The sequence below is a fragment of the Odocoileus virginianus genome, chromosome 2 (genome assembly GCF_023699985.2).
Source record: "Odocoileus virginianus isolate 20LAN1187 ecotype Illinois chromosome 2, Ovbor_1.2, whole genome shotgun sequence".
In the NCBI taxonomy this organism is placed as follows: domain Eukaryota; kingdom Metazoa; phylum Chordata; class Mammalia; order Artiodactyla; family Cervidae; genus Odocoileus; species Odocoileus virginianus.
The window spans coordinates 73,762,077-73,776,036 of record NC_069675.1 but is presented as its reverse complement, the minus strand read 5'-3'; the positions used below and the strand labels follow the sequence as shown (position 1 = coordinate 73,776,036).

General features: G+C 39.9%; 1 long non-coding RNA gene across 2 annotated transcripts in view; it reads left to right on the top strand.

The window, feature by feature from the left end:
- Positions 1 to 13,960, top strand: part of LOC110140023 (uncharacterized) — a 316,293-nt gene that overhangs the window by 156,947 nt on the left and 145,386 nt on the right. The window lies entirely within an intron of this gene.

Sequence of the window (13,960 nt, the reverse complement as noted above, 5' to 3'; positions counted from 1 at the left end):
TGAAGTTGGTTGGCTGTTGGCAGGTGCGGCGGGATGACTAGGACACATGTCTCCAGTCCTACGGCAGCCTAAGGCAGGCTTGTCCTCCTGGTGCTTCCAGGGTTCCAAAAAGGCAAGCAGAGCAGACAAGGCCTTAGGAGAGCTAGTTCAGAACTAGCTCACCATCATTTCCACTAAATTCTGTTGTCAAAGCAATTATAATACAAAGCTAGCCCAGAATCAAGCAGAGGGGAAATAAACTCTCTTTCTTGATAAAATGAACTGCAACATCACATTATCAGTTCAGTTCAGTCACTCAGTAGTGTCCGACTCTTTGCGACCCCATGGACTGCAGCACACCAGGCCTCCCTGTCCATCACCAACACCCAGAGTGTGCTCAAACTTATGTCCATCGAGTCAGTGATGCCATCCAGCCATCTCATCCTCTATCTTCCCCTTCACCTGCTGTCTTCAATGTTTCCCAGCATTAGGGTATTTTCCAAGGAGTCATTTCTTTGCATCAGCTGGCCAAAGTATTGGAGTTTCAGCTTCAGCATCAGTCCTTCCTATGAATATCCAGGACTGATTTCCTGTAGGATGGACTGGATTGGATATCCTTGCAGTCCAAGGGACTCTCAAGAGTCTTCTCTAACACCACAATTTAAAAGCGTCAATTCTTCAGCGCTCAGCTTTCTTTATGGTCCAAATCTCACATCTATACATGACTACTGGAAAAACCATAGCTTTGACTAGATGGACTTTTGTTGACAAAACAGTGTCTCTGCTTTTTAATATGTTGTCTAGGTTTGTCATAGCTTTTTTTTTTCCCCAAGGAGCAAGCATCTTTTAATTTCATGGCTGCAGTCACCATCTGCAGTGATTTTGGAGCCCCAAAAAATAAAGTCTATCACTGTTTCCATTGTTTCCCCATTTGTTTGCCATGACGTGATGGGACCAGAAGCCATGATCTTTGTTTTCTGAGTGTTGAGCTTTAAGCCAGCCTTTTCACTCTTCTCTTTCATTTTCATCAAGAGGTTCTTTAGTTCTTCTTCGTTTTCTGCCATAAGGGTAGTGTCATCTGCATATCTGAGGTTATTGATCATAGTACATCACAAATGGCATGGGAATAAGGAGCAATGAAGGACCGTAGGCTTTAAAACAAAAAAATCTATAGCAAAACCTTTTAAAAACCATAAGGCTACTCGAGGTTGTACTGATGTAGATACTGAGTATTCACATCAAGCTTCTTTATTCTATATTGTCTGTTCAGTTAAATTAGACATGCATTTATTAAATAGGTTCTATAAGCAAGGTACTGTGTTTGACATTCTGTGGGGAAGACCAGTTTGAAAAACAGTATATTGTTCTTGATTTCTAGGGCCTCACACTGTAGTGGGAAAGACCGATACATAGTCTGATAGTTAGTACATACTGTTGTTAACATCATCAATATTGTCATGGTCTACAATAGGGAGTATGAAAAAGAGAGAGTTCAGATAATGATGCCTGTTGCATTTATGGGATCATGTGAGTGTTGCTCTAAGGACTGGATAAGAACGGTGCTGACGTTTACTGCAGTGGGTGGAATGCAGTGGGTTGACTTGGAGTCAGGAAACCTGAAAAGATGGCATCTGTCTGGTGAGGGTACTGGAAGCCGGCAGGTGGATGTAAATATGATTTAGCATCTTAGAGGGTCACAGAGAAAGCACGTGAACACAGCTTTCTGATCAATCGGATTAATTTACCAACCACCATTTACTTGGTGGTGAGATGGATTTAATATATTGGAGAACAAGAAGCAATAAAATTAGATAACAACTCAGACAGAGATAGGGAAGAGGCCACTGGGATCTGAAAACCTAATAAATACAACTGTGATCCTTACTGGAAAGTAGCTAACAGTTCTGGGATTAAAGCATGGACATCCAGTGGTTTATGTAGATGTGAACACATGCCTGCCTTTGCATTGGTAGCCTGTCCTCCCAATACACATTTGCTTTGTTGTTTCCCCAGAAAGACTTGGGCATTCCCCTATGGTCCTCTCATATCCTTTTTCTTCCAGATTAGTTGCTGGAGTGGTATCAGAGTCAGTGCTTTTGTACTCTTTATACCTTTAGCGTATATTGATGGGCTGATTTCATATATCTCAAACTTCATATGTTCATGTCATGAGAAGTCTATAAAGATGCTAAAACTATATCCATTCTGGTCCTGGTTTTGACATTGCATGGTTCTGTGGCCACATTGTGAAGTTCAGGCACTCTAACCTGTAACAGATTGTGATTCCTAGGCCACTGAGCCTTTGGGTCTCAAGTTTCCTGTCTTTCACCATGATTGTGTGCACAGCATGAGAAGATGGCTGTGGAAGGAGAACCTTCCTCTGTCAATATGAGCAGCACGGTAACAAGAGAAGAATCTCTGGATTCAGACTTCCCTGCTCAGATCATGGCTGTTTCCCTTTCCAATAATATAATTGAGGATAAGTTGTTTGGTCTGTTGATGCCTCCATAAAGGGTGTAGAACCATGCATGGCAAGACTAAATACATGTTTGTAATTGATAGTAGTAATAAGAATACCATTTCTTCTGTTACCTCCTAGCATGCCCTGTGCTAAGTTTTTCCAACTCAAATTTATCAAACACTTACTGAGGACCCTGAACTGCCTATAAGTTGTAGGGATGAACAAGATATGGTTTCTGTTTTCAAGGATTCACTGTAAAAATATATATATATGTGTGTGTATATATATATATATATATGAAACTAGTATCAGACTGACATGCTATATGCTTTAAAGAGGTTGAGACCAAGTGCTGAGGCAGCACAGGAGAGGGAAAGAGCAGATCTAGCAAGACTAAGAATGTAGCATTGGTGCTGAAGGATATTTAGAATTAGGCAAGCTGTGATGAGTTGGGGACTGAGATAGGGAAGGGAAAAGTCATGTTAATGTTTCTAATTTAAAATGAGGAAATTGGTCCATATAATTTTCAGTTGCATGAGAGCTCTAAAATTCAATTCTACAAAATCATGCTTTCATTCCTTGATGAATATATGAGAATTCAGTAAATGAGTTGTTGCATCCAAAAATTTTAGCTGCTGGGCATGAAGTTTACTCAGTATTCACAGCAAAACAGATTACTAGTAGAAACTTGAATTAGGAAAATGCTGACATAGTAGAAAATATAATTTGTACCCAATGGCTTGAAAAAAACCTATAAAACTACCCAGGAACTGTGCAGCTACTAAATGGGGCCTAATGGCATTTTCGTTTTTCATGTCGGCATTTCAAGGTTGTTCTGACAAAGTTCACCTGGGAAGAAGGGCTTTTAGTGAAATGGCAAAATGGTGCTTCCTCTGATGTCTCAGTTGAAACCTGAGCTTTGAAATCATTTGGATGCTGTTAGTGGCAGTGTCCTTATAAGCTAGGCAGGCCTTTTGTCAGTTTCATTGTTTCTAAGAATTACCTAGGGAGTTTTAAAACAAATGCAGATTCCTTGAGCGCTGCCTTTGAAGATTCTGGTTTAGTAGGTCTGTGGCAGGGCCCAGACCTCTGTATTTTAGCAACGATCTGATGCAAGTGGTCTCAGCAACACTTAATGAAGCATCTAGCTGAGAAGGTTGAGTGCGATGTCTGAGGTCACACAGAGTAACCATTAGACCAGAATGTGTTCTGGAAGCAGCATCACTTTTGAGTGTCAGACATAAACCTGAGAACCGAAGCTCCCTGAGAAGGCGGAGCTGGAAGAAAACAAATTTTAAGCTACGAATCAAAGACTTAGGTGTCAGAACTGGCTCAGTGCATGCAAAGACTTGAGGTCAATATTTCGTCTTGGTTACCTGAGTTTTCCTCCTCACTTAGTGTCCTTGGTCATTTCTCTCCCACCCCCACCGCCTGGCACCTAAGCCTGCTCTGTCACACCATTCCCCATCCTTCACTGGAAACCTGCCCTGTACATCTTCAGCTCCATGGCATCCTGGTTCCTAGGGCTTCCTCTGAAAGGGACTGAAAGGAGTGATTAAGAGACACAAAATGAAACAATAACTTCCTAAAAAATCCCAGAAATTGGTTGGTATAAAAGATTTGGAAGCCATCCAACCCCCTAAATCACAGTGCACCTTGCTGTCAGTAATAACGAGAGAAAACAGAGTCTAGAAGAAAAATCCCCAACTAAATCTAGTTTCAGGCTTCTTATATAAATCTGGGACAGCATATGTATGTAAAAATCTCAATGGGCCAAGAATGCACATCAGATGCTGTGCTAAACACAGTCACTTTGCTACAGGAAGGAGGCATTGGCTACAGGAGAGCCCCGGTTCTAAAGCAGATGTAGCTCACAGATGATAAGCTACTCTGGAGAAAAGAGATGATGAAAATGACTTTTGTTTCAGAGGCATCCCTTTTAATGATAGCTCAAATAATTAACTTCAATGGCAGCGTCTGCAGAGTGCCTTATACAACACTGTTCAAGGTGCCTTATAAAAACCTATCATTTTAACAGATAACTTAGAAGGGTGAGAAGTTTCAAAGCAGTGCAGTGTCAAATTGGGGTCTGCAAAGAGGCTAGTCTGTATCTTCTGGGGATTTTAGCAGCAGGGTGTGTAGGATAGCATGTGTTTTTATCCAGGCTGGTTACCAGTGTAGGGCCAACCAAGGGTTAAGAGCAAGAGAAGACGGCAAGAGAATAAATGACCACTCGGGGGCAGAGAAGAGCTGGGGTATAATAACCTCTCAAAGGAAGTGGAGTAAACCTCTTAGAGAGGGCCAATTCTACCTGCAATTTCAGTCTCTACAGTTCTTCAGATTTGCTTCTCTGCCATAGCCATGTTTGAGCCATTCAGCACATATTTAGGAGCAGGGAGATTTAAACAGGCTGTTGACAGGTGAGAGGTATCCTCCTCTCCAAAATATCTATGTAGAGACATCCTTGAGGAGAGATAAAGATCCTTAGATGGATATTTTGAGACCTCAGTTCATGATTGTTCTAAGTAATGATTTTAACACAAAGCTGCAAGATGAGAAGATGACTTTCAACTGCAAACTCGCTTCTGTAGAAGTATTTATGTGACATATTTGCAGGAGATAATAATGATTTTAAACTGTGAGGTGTGCTGGGTAGAACACAGGCTAACAGGCCTCAAGGTTGGATGTTTTCATCCTGTGACTCCTAGCGCCCTCACGACGTCCCTGGGCTCTGCTTCACCCGGCTGAGTGCCCAGCATAGAACCGTGCGTGGCGGTGGGCTGCCTGGTGGGAGTGCCCCCTTGAGGGCAATGGCCATCTCCTGCTGTTTCCTGCAGCCCCACCGGAGGCCCTGAGGGAAGCACTCTGGGGGAAGGAGCAGGGAAGATGAACCTCTAGTCACAAGACAATTTTTCCTTTGCATACTTTGTTGTCCTCTGATCTCCTGTGTCACCTCTGAATTTCTGTGTGTTTCCCATCTGTTAACATCAACCTGAAGCATTTCTAGACGTCTTCTGTCACTGTCTTTCATTGTCAGCCCCTATAGCTGGTACCCCACAATGAACAATTATACTGTCTGTGGTTATATATGATTCTCTGGTGGCTCCAGATGTGAAATCTTGTTTCCTTAATGGCACTCTAACTATCTCCAGCAAATCAGCATCTGCTCTGCTGGGCTTAGTCAGGGCCAGATGCATGGCTCTCAATAATTTGCTTTTTGGTCCTTATCGCTCTTCCAGGATCTGGGGCTTGTCAGCCAAATCAATCAGTAAACAGAAAGGCAGCATATTACAGTGAAAATATCACTGAATGAACAAAAGGGCGTTGGGAGTCTAGTGCTCCTACTATTTAACTTGAAGAGGATATGTGGATGGGCCACCCAAATTTCTGTGTTTGAGTGTCGTCTTCTTTAAGATTAGAATGTGACTTGGTTTGCATGCCTGTTATGAGAATGAAAACAGAGGTGAAACGGATTTCCAGAGATGGAATGCATGCTCAGTAGCTACAGTCATGTCCAACACTTTGCAATCCCATAGACTGTACCCGACCAGGTGTCTCTGTCCATGGGACTCTCCAGAGATGAAAATCATTAGGTAAATGGGGAGTGTGAGTAGACCAACTTGGCAATGTGGAGAAAGGGAAGCTGAGATGGTTCTGACCACACTCTACCTGGAATAGTATTGAAGTAAAACATCATATAAGTTAAATAAGCAGGGTGACAATATACAGCCTTGACGTACTCCTTTTCCTATTTGGAACCAGTCTGTTGTTCCATGTCCAGTTCTAACTATTGCTTCCTGATCTGCATACACTTTCCTCAAGAGGCAATCAGCTGATTTGGTATTCCCATCTCTTTAAGAATTTTCCACAGTTTGCGGTGATCCACACAGTCAAAGGCAATAAAGCAGAAATAAATGTTTTTCTGGAATTCTCTTGCTTTTTCGATACTCCAACAGATGTTGACAATTTGATCTCTGGTTCCTCTGCCTTTTCTAAAACCAGCTTGAACATATAGAAGTTCACTGTTCACGTACTGTTGAAGACTGGCTCAGAGAATTTTGAGCATTACTTTACTAGCGTGTGAAATGAATGCAGTTTGCAGTAGTTTGAACATTCTTTGGCATTGCCTTTCTTAGGGATTGGAATGAAAACTGACCTTATCCAGTCCTGTGGCCATTGCTGAGTTTTCCAAATTTGCTGGCGTATTGAGTGCAGCACTTTCACAGCATCATCTTTTAGGATTTGAAATAGCTCCACTGGAATTCCATCACCTCTACTAGCTTTGTTCATAGTGATGCTTCCTAAGGCCCACTTGACTTTGCATTCCAGGAGGTCTGGCTCTAGGTGAGTGATCATACCATCGTGATTATCTGGGTTCTGAAGATCTTTTTTTTTTGTATAATTCTGCTTTGTATTTTTGCTACCTCTTCTTAATATCTTCTGCTTCTGTTAGGTCCATACCATTTCTGTCCTTTATTGTGCCCAACTTTGTGTGAAATGTTCCCTTGGTATGTCTGATTTTCTTGAAGAGATCTCTAGTCTTTCCCATTCTATTGTTCTCCTCTATTTCTTTGCACTGATCACTGAGGAAGGCTTTCTTATGTCTCCTTGCTATTCTTTGGAACTCTGCATTCAAATGGGTATATTTTTCCTTTCCTCCTTTGCTTTTGGCTTCTCTTCTTTTCAGAGTTATTTGTAAGGCCTCCTCAGACAGCCATTTGCTTGTATGCCTTTCTTTTTCTTGGGGATGGTCTTGTTCCCTGTCTTCTGTACAATGTCACAAACCTCCATCCATAGCTCATCAGGCACTCTGTTTATCAGATCTAATCCCTTGAATCTGTTTCTCACTTCCACTGTATAATCTTGAGAAATCTGTATGCAGGTCAGGAAGCAATAGTTAGAACTGGACATGAAACAACAACTGGCTCCAAACAGGGAAAGGAGTACATTAAGGCTGTATACGGTCACCCTGCTTGTTTAGTTTGTATGCAGAGTGCATCATGAGAAATGCTAGGCTGGATGAAGCACAAGCTGGAATCAAGATTGCCGGGAGAATATCAATAACCTCAGATATGCAGATTACACCACCCTTATGGCAGAAAGTGAAGAAGAACTAAAGAGCCTCTTGATGAAAGTGAAAGAGGAGAATGAAAAAACTGGCTTAAAACTCAGCATTCAGAAAACTAAGATCATGGCATCTGGTCCCATCACTTCATGTCAAAGAGATGGGGAAACAGTGGAAACAGTGACAGATTTTATTTTTTGAGGGGGCTCCAAAATCACTGCAGATGGTGACTGCAGCCATGAAATTAAAAGAAGAAGAAAAGCTATGACCAACCTAGAGAGCATATTAAAAAGCAGAGACATTATTTTGCCAACAATAGTCCATCTGGTCAAGGCTATGGTTTTTCCAGTAGTCATGTATGGATGTGAGAGTTGGACTACAAAGAAAGCTGAGAGCCAAAGAATTGATGCATTTGAACTGTGGTGTTGGAGAAGACCCTTGAGAGTCCCTTGGACAGCAAGGAGATCCAACCAGTCCATCCTAAAGGAGATCAGTCCTGAATATTCATTGGAATGATTGATGCTGAAGCTGAAACTCCAGTGTTTTGGCCACCTGATGCAAAGAACTGACTCATTGGAAAAGACCCTGATGCTGGGAAAGATTGAAGGTGGGAACAGAAGGGTATGGCAGAGGATGAGATGGTTGGATGACATCACTGACTCAATGGACATGAGTTTGAGTAAACTCCGGGAGTTGGTGATGGACAGGGAGGGCTGGCGTGCTGCAGTTCATGGGGTTGCAAAGAGTTGGACACGACTGAGCGACTGAACTGAACTGATGATTTGATGTTAGTACTGGCTTCAGGGTCTATAGGAAATTCAGATAATAAAAGACAGTGATAGAAGATGTCTAAAAACCCCAGTGGGAAGTTTGGGGAGGGGGAATCCAGAAGGGAATACCTTCATGACAGAGGCTGACTAGTCGGTTGCTTCTTCTCCCATAGCTTCCTCTGGGATAGGTGTCCCAGGTGACGGTTTGGAAGTGTCTCTATCGCAGAGAGTTAAATATTTCAGTTAGGTCACCTACTTTCCCCAAGCCTCTTCTCTTTTCGGTTGCTGTGGCTAAAACCACTAAAATGGAAAACACAGGCCAGAAACCTCACATAGCCTCCTGCTGCAAAATTGAAAAGGCCCAGAGACCGGCTCCTGTGCTGGGGCTCTCATCCTGTAGGAAGCAGGTGGGAGAAACTGAGTCTCTATGGTGCTCATACCTGGCCTAAGAGTTATGTTTTCTGAAAAGGCCTGGCCATGAAGACAGCCAGAAGTGTGAGGGAAACAGTGGAGATCACCAGGTATAGGCCTCAGGATTTTATGCAAGGAAATGTGGGGCCTGGGACCACTGTGGATGTGAGGAGCAGTTAACTGACCTTATTTAGCCATCCTGTAGATCTCAATTCAGGCTTCCCAGATGGCCAGTGATAAAGAATCTGCCTGCCAAGCAGGAGATGTGAGTCCGATCCCTGGGTCAGGAGGATTCCCTGGAGAAGGGAATGGCAGTTCATTCCAGTATTCTTGTTTGGAAAACCCCATGGACAGAGAAGCCTGGTGGGCTATAGTCCTTGGGGTCGCAAAGAGTCAGACGTGACTGAGTGACTAATTAACTACAAAGATCTCAACTCATAAAGAAATGTAGAATACTTTTGGAACTTTATACCAGTTCCCAGCCTTCTGTCCTACAGGGCATGAATTGGGAGTTGATCTAGAAGAAAAAGAAAGAGAAATGGGCTGAGTCAACTATACCTGCCCATCTGTAGTTATTTAGAGGCTGCATGTTTGAAATAAAACAAGTGTAGGGTGAAATGTTAGTCTGGTAGAAATGACACTGACTTCTTAGGATCTATTCTAATGGTCTTATCTTGAGGATATTTTTCTATCTTTGATGTAGGGCTAACTGTTGCTTGCTAACTGTGGGTTGCTTGCTAATAGTGATTATAGGCACATCCTGCAAAGGAGCATAGTAAACAGATGAGAAGAGCTTTAAGCTATTTCTAAGAAGTGCTGGTTAAAGCTGAACTCAAACCATGGGTCTCATAGTTGACACTTGAAATACAGAGTCCTTCTGAGATGACACTCCTCAGTCTGTTAAGGAACTGGTGTTCTGCTTGTGATGCTCAACAGATGTAGATCTTAGGTACTCTGATGACTATGAAAGGGCGAGAAAGAACGCAAATACTTGTGTAGACAAAATTATTATATCCCTATTTCAGAAGAGGAAACTAAAACAGAGAAGAAATATTTTGCAAAAGTGTCCTGTAATGTCAGCTCCTTTCAGAATTACCCTTTCATTTCCACCTTTGACATAGTTGCTATTTATTGAATCAATTCAGAAATCCTAGACAACTCCATCTTTTTAGTAACCAAAACAGTTTAATTTTCAAGTTATATCATTTCATACTCAGAAAAGTTTATCACGATCTTTCAGGTAAATTATTAGAAATAATAAGAGACTTTAACCATATGGCCAGCACCAAGATCAATATGCAACCCTTGTGTGTTTTTATATGTCCTGAAGTTAAAGATTAAGAAACACAATTCAAAAATATTTCTCCTAAAAGCTCACATTAGTTGAATGCTTGTTACGTGTTAAATACTCTGCATATATTATTTGACGCCAGTAGATATGTTAGTATGTGAATGGAAAAGAAAATATAGAGGGATGTATATGTCAAACTCTTTCTTCTGACTTAAACTTCATTCTTACTCAAATACATCCTCTATTGTTTCTGTAAGGTTCTATGAATTGGTAAGTCTGTCTGAAATGTCTCTTCTGTTCTCTATTTCTTTTCTGGCTGCTCTGCACAGCTTGCAGGGTCTTAGTTCCTGATCAGGCATTGAACCTGGGCCCTCAGCACTAACAGCACAGAGCCCTAACCACTGGACCATCAAGGAATTCCTTCTAATGTTGTCTCTTGAATGATAGTCCAGGAATATAATTATTTATTATTATTAATCAGTTTCCCATATTTTGATAATATGAGTTCATTTTCTTTTTATCTCTGTTTTGGCTAATTAAAGATCTAATTGTTAATTCTTGTAAATAGTCTGCCTTTCTTCTTTGGTTGTTCCTAAGATTCTCTTCTTGTCTTTGGGGTTTTGCACTTTTGTGGCTGTGTGTCTAAAAATCCACATGTGTGGTTTTATAAAAAGTATGCTGTGTTGGGGTATAGCGGATTTCCACCTTTCAGCAATTCTGTAAAATCCTAGGATATTATTAATAAATACTGATTTTTCAATGTTCAGTCTAACCTCCTGGTAGAGCATTCATTAGGTATAAATTGGATGTCTCCTTCTATTATCTGTATTTCTTAAGCTTTACTTAATATTTTCCATATTTTAATCAGTGTGGGGAACTTCTAGCTCTCTAATTCAGTTTTCAGCTCTGCTTACTTACTGAATGTTTAATTTCTCTGAAAAAACATTGTGTATATGTTTGTGTGTTTAATTCCTAGACGTAATATTTAACCTTTACTTTCAAAGCTGCTAGTTCTTTTCCATAACGTCCTATAAGACACAGTTTTCCCTTATACCTTTTTTCTTTTAGTCTCTGTGTTTACTTTGATCATATTATTTTAGAGTCTATTTTTCTACTCTTTAAAATTTTTTGGGATTGAGTTATCTGTTTATCAGTATTTCCCTTGTGATCATTTCCTTGTGTGTGTGTGTGTGTGTGTGTGTGTGTGTGTGTGTGTGTTTAGCTATACTCTTCTGTTGGTATGCATTGTTTTATTCTCAGGGTATCTGGTCCCATAAACCCTTGTTGGTTATAGACATATTGCCATGAAGAGTTTTTATGTTTATTTGTTTTTGTTTTAACTTCCAGGTTATGCAGGGATTTTATAGGTCTAAACCAATTTTTTTGATTCACTTATCACTCTGAGCTATGAATTTCATACTGATAGAAAAAAAAGTAAGCTTTACAATTTTACCCAACACAGGTTATGTTGCTTAACAAAAATTAACCTTTTAATTATGATATTGTAAAAGTATTGCTTGGCTTGTGTGCCTTTTCCATCCTTTATATTTTCACACACCGTTCCCAAGACACATTTTCTCTCTTTGGTGTCTAGGCTAGTGGGTGTACTTCTACTTTCATTATCACTGAGGTTTCTTAGATTTAACATCCCACTTCACATGTGTGAAATACCTCCTATCCTCTCTTGATGTGGGCTCTAAAGCCCAGCCTTGTAACTCCTACATCCAGCAGTTCATTATGAGCTGAGCTGCCCAGCCCTATAACTCCTAAATCCTGTAGTCTATTATACCATGCGGTTGGGCCACTGTTGTTTTGATTTCTTGATGACTGTGCTTTCTTTAAGTTTTCTCTTTTTTATGATACTTAGAAATTCCCCTTTCTTTCCTTTGAGTTCAAGTATATGTTATGTTATACAATGTATATAATCAGACCTTCATTTTCCTGCAAGCAGAACTCTTGCTTTGTTGACTGAATCTGCCATGTTCCTAGAATGTCATAATCTATAAGGTCAATTGACATTTTAAAAGAAAATGAATGTTTTCTTAAAAAAAGACCCAATATTTAAGGTACTTCGCTAGTGGTCCAGTGACTAAGACTCTGTGCTCCCCCAAAAAGGGGGCTGGGGTTCAACCCCTGGTCAGGGAACTAGATCCCACATATTAACTAGATCTTAACATGCCACAGTTAAGAGTTCACATGCTGCAACTAAAGATCCCATGTGCCACAATTAAGACCTGGCACAGCCAAATAAATAAATATTTTTTTAAAAAACCCAAAAAACAATATTTAAGGCAAGAGACTTCTGGTTTCTATTTGAATTGCTACTAACTCACAACAAGATAAATAAAGATTGACAGTAAGTCTATTGCCAAGTCTAGAAGGAATTTTCACCATTAGGGCCATTGAACTGGATTGAAAAGTGTAATCGATGGTCCATTGTCTAGGCTCTTGAGAAATCTGCCCATTCTGATTCCCTCCCTCCTTCTGGTATTCTCTGTCCTCCTGATTAGAAGCACAAGCTCTTTACTGACTGGAAATCTCTCTCCACTGCATGATAGCTGTGTGCATGTGTAGCGTATGTTGAGATAGGTAAGAAACTATTCTTTCTTACTTCCCACTTTCTCTTTATATCCCAACTTTATCTCCAACCCACACCTGTATTGTTGGCTTTTAACATCTAGTAAAACACTGAAATTTTTAAAATACAACTGTATAATATGAAGTATGTGAAGAAGGGAAAGTATGTTGTATTTTGGGAGTCATGAGCCTTCAAGAAAAGTGCTATTTACAGGATTGAGTTAGGAAAACATTGATGGCAGTGCATCATGGGAAGTTCAGTTTACTACATATAGAATCAATATATAGCATAACAACATGTTGATAAATCCCACTACCAAACCAGTGGGATTAAGAAAAATCTTGAGATGTTTCTGTAAGACTTTCATATAATTGTTCATCCAGCAGTTCAGTAGTGAGAGAAATTTTACATATCATGATTTTTAGGAAATGTTAAACCTCGGAAGATAGTTCCTCACCCAAGGAGGGCACAGAAGAAAACCTGCATGAAGTCTATGACAATGGACTACATAGCCAGGAAGGAAAGATCATCCTTAGATTGAAAAGAAGTTCTTATAAAGATTGTTAATTAGAAGATACAGAAGGAAATCATTTAAAACATTTAAATCAAATGCAACAAAACCTGGCATTTGTGTTCCTATATTTGAAAACAGTCAAGAGTTAACATATGGACAGAAAATGACAAGAAAGGAGATTTGAAGAAAAAACAGGTGAGAGAGTAAGGAATGATTATGAGAAAATTAGAAGGAAAATAGAAACAAAATTCACTACAGAGGCAGTAAAGAACTGATACTGTGGAAACAGATATAATAATGTGCAGTATATATTTGAGAGACCCTATTAGATGGATCTACTAGGTAGAAATTTATAAATAAAGGATAATACTATGAGAGAAGATAGAAGAGAAAGGAGTGATCCCAGACCTAAGATTAATATGATCATTTCTTCTAAGGAAGAAGTCAAAACAACTGGAGCAAATCAAAAGATTGAGAAAGAGATTATTTCCTGAGCTAAAAAATAAGATAAACCACTAGAGAATGCAGATCAAAAGAGTCTATGTTCCATGTAATATAAACAAAAACTTGCATCCCATTGGGTGGAATTTAATTGCATGAATGAATGAAACATGAAGTTTAATTAGCAGTTCCACCCAAGAACTCACAGAAATAAATATCATACCGACATGAATTATAAGACACATCATGCAGAACGTCAGAGGACTCAGATTTTTCAAAGTAGATAGCCCAAAACAAGTTGTGTGGCTGTTAAATTCAATACGTAAGTGTCAAAAGTAGTTGTTGATTGGAATTTAAAAGGATTTCTTAAACTTGAAAATGTTGTTTAATATTATCCAAACAAGTCAGAGTATACTCACTTTTGAGCACTATGTGCTTCAAGAAATAGAA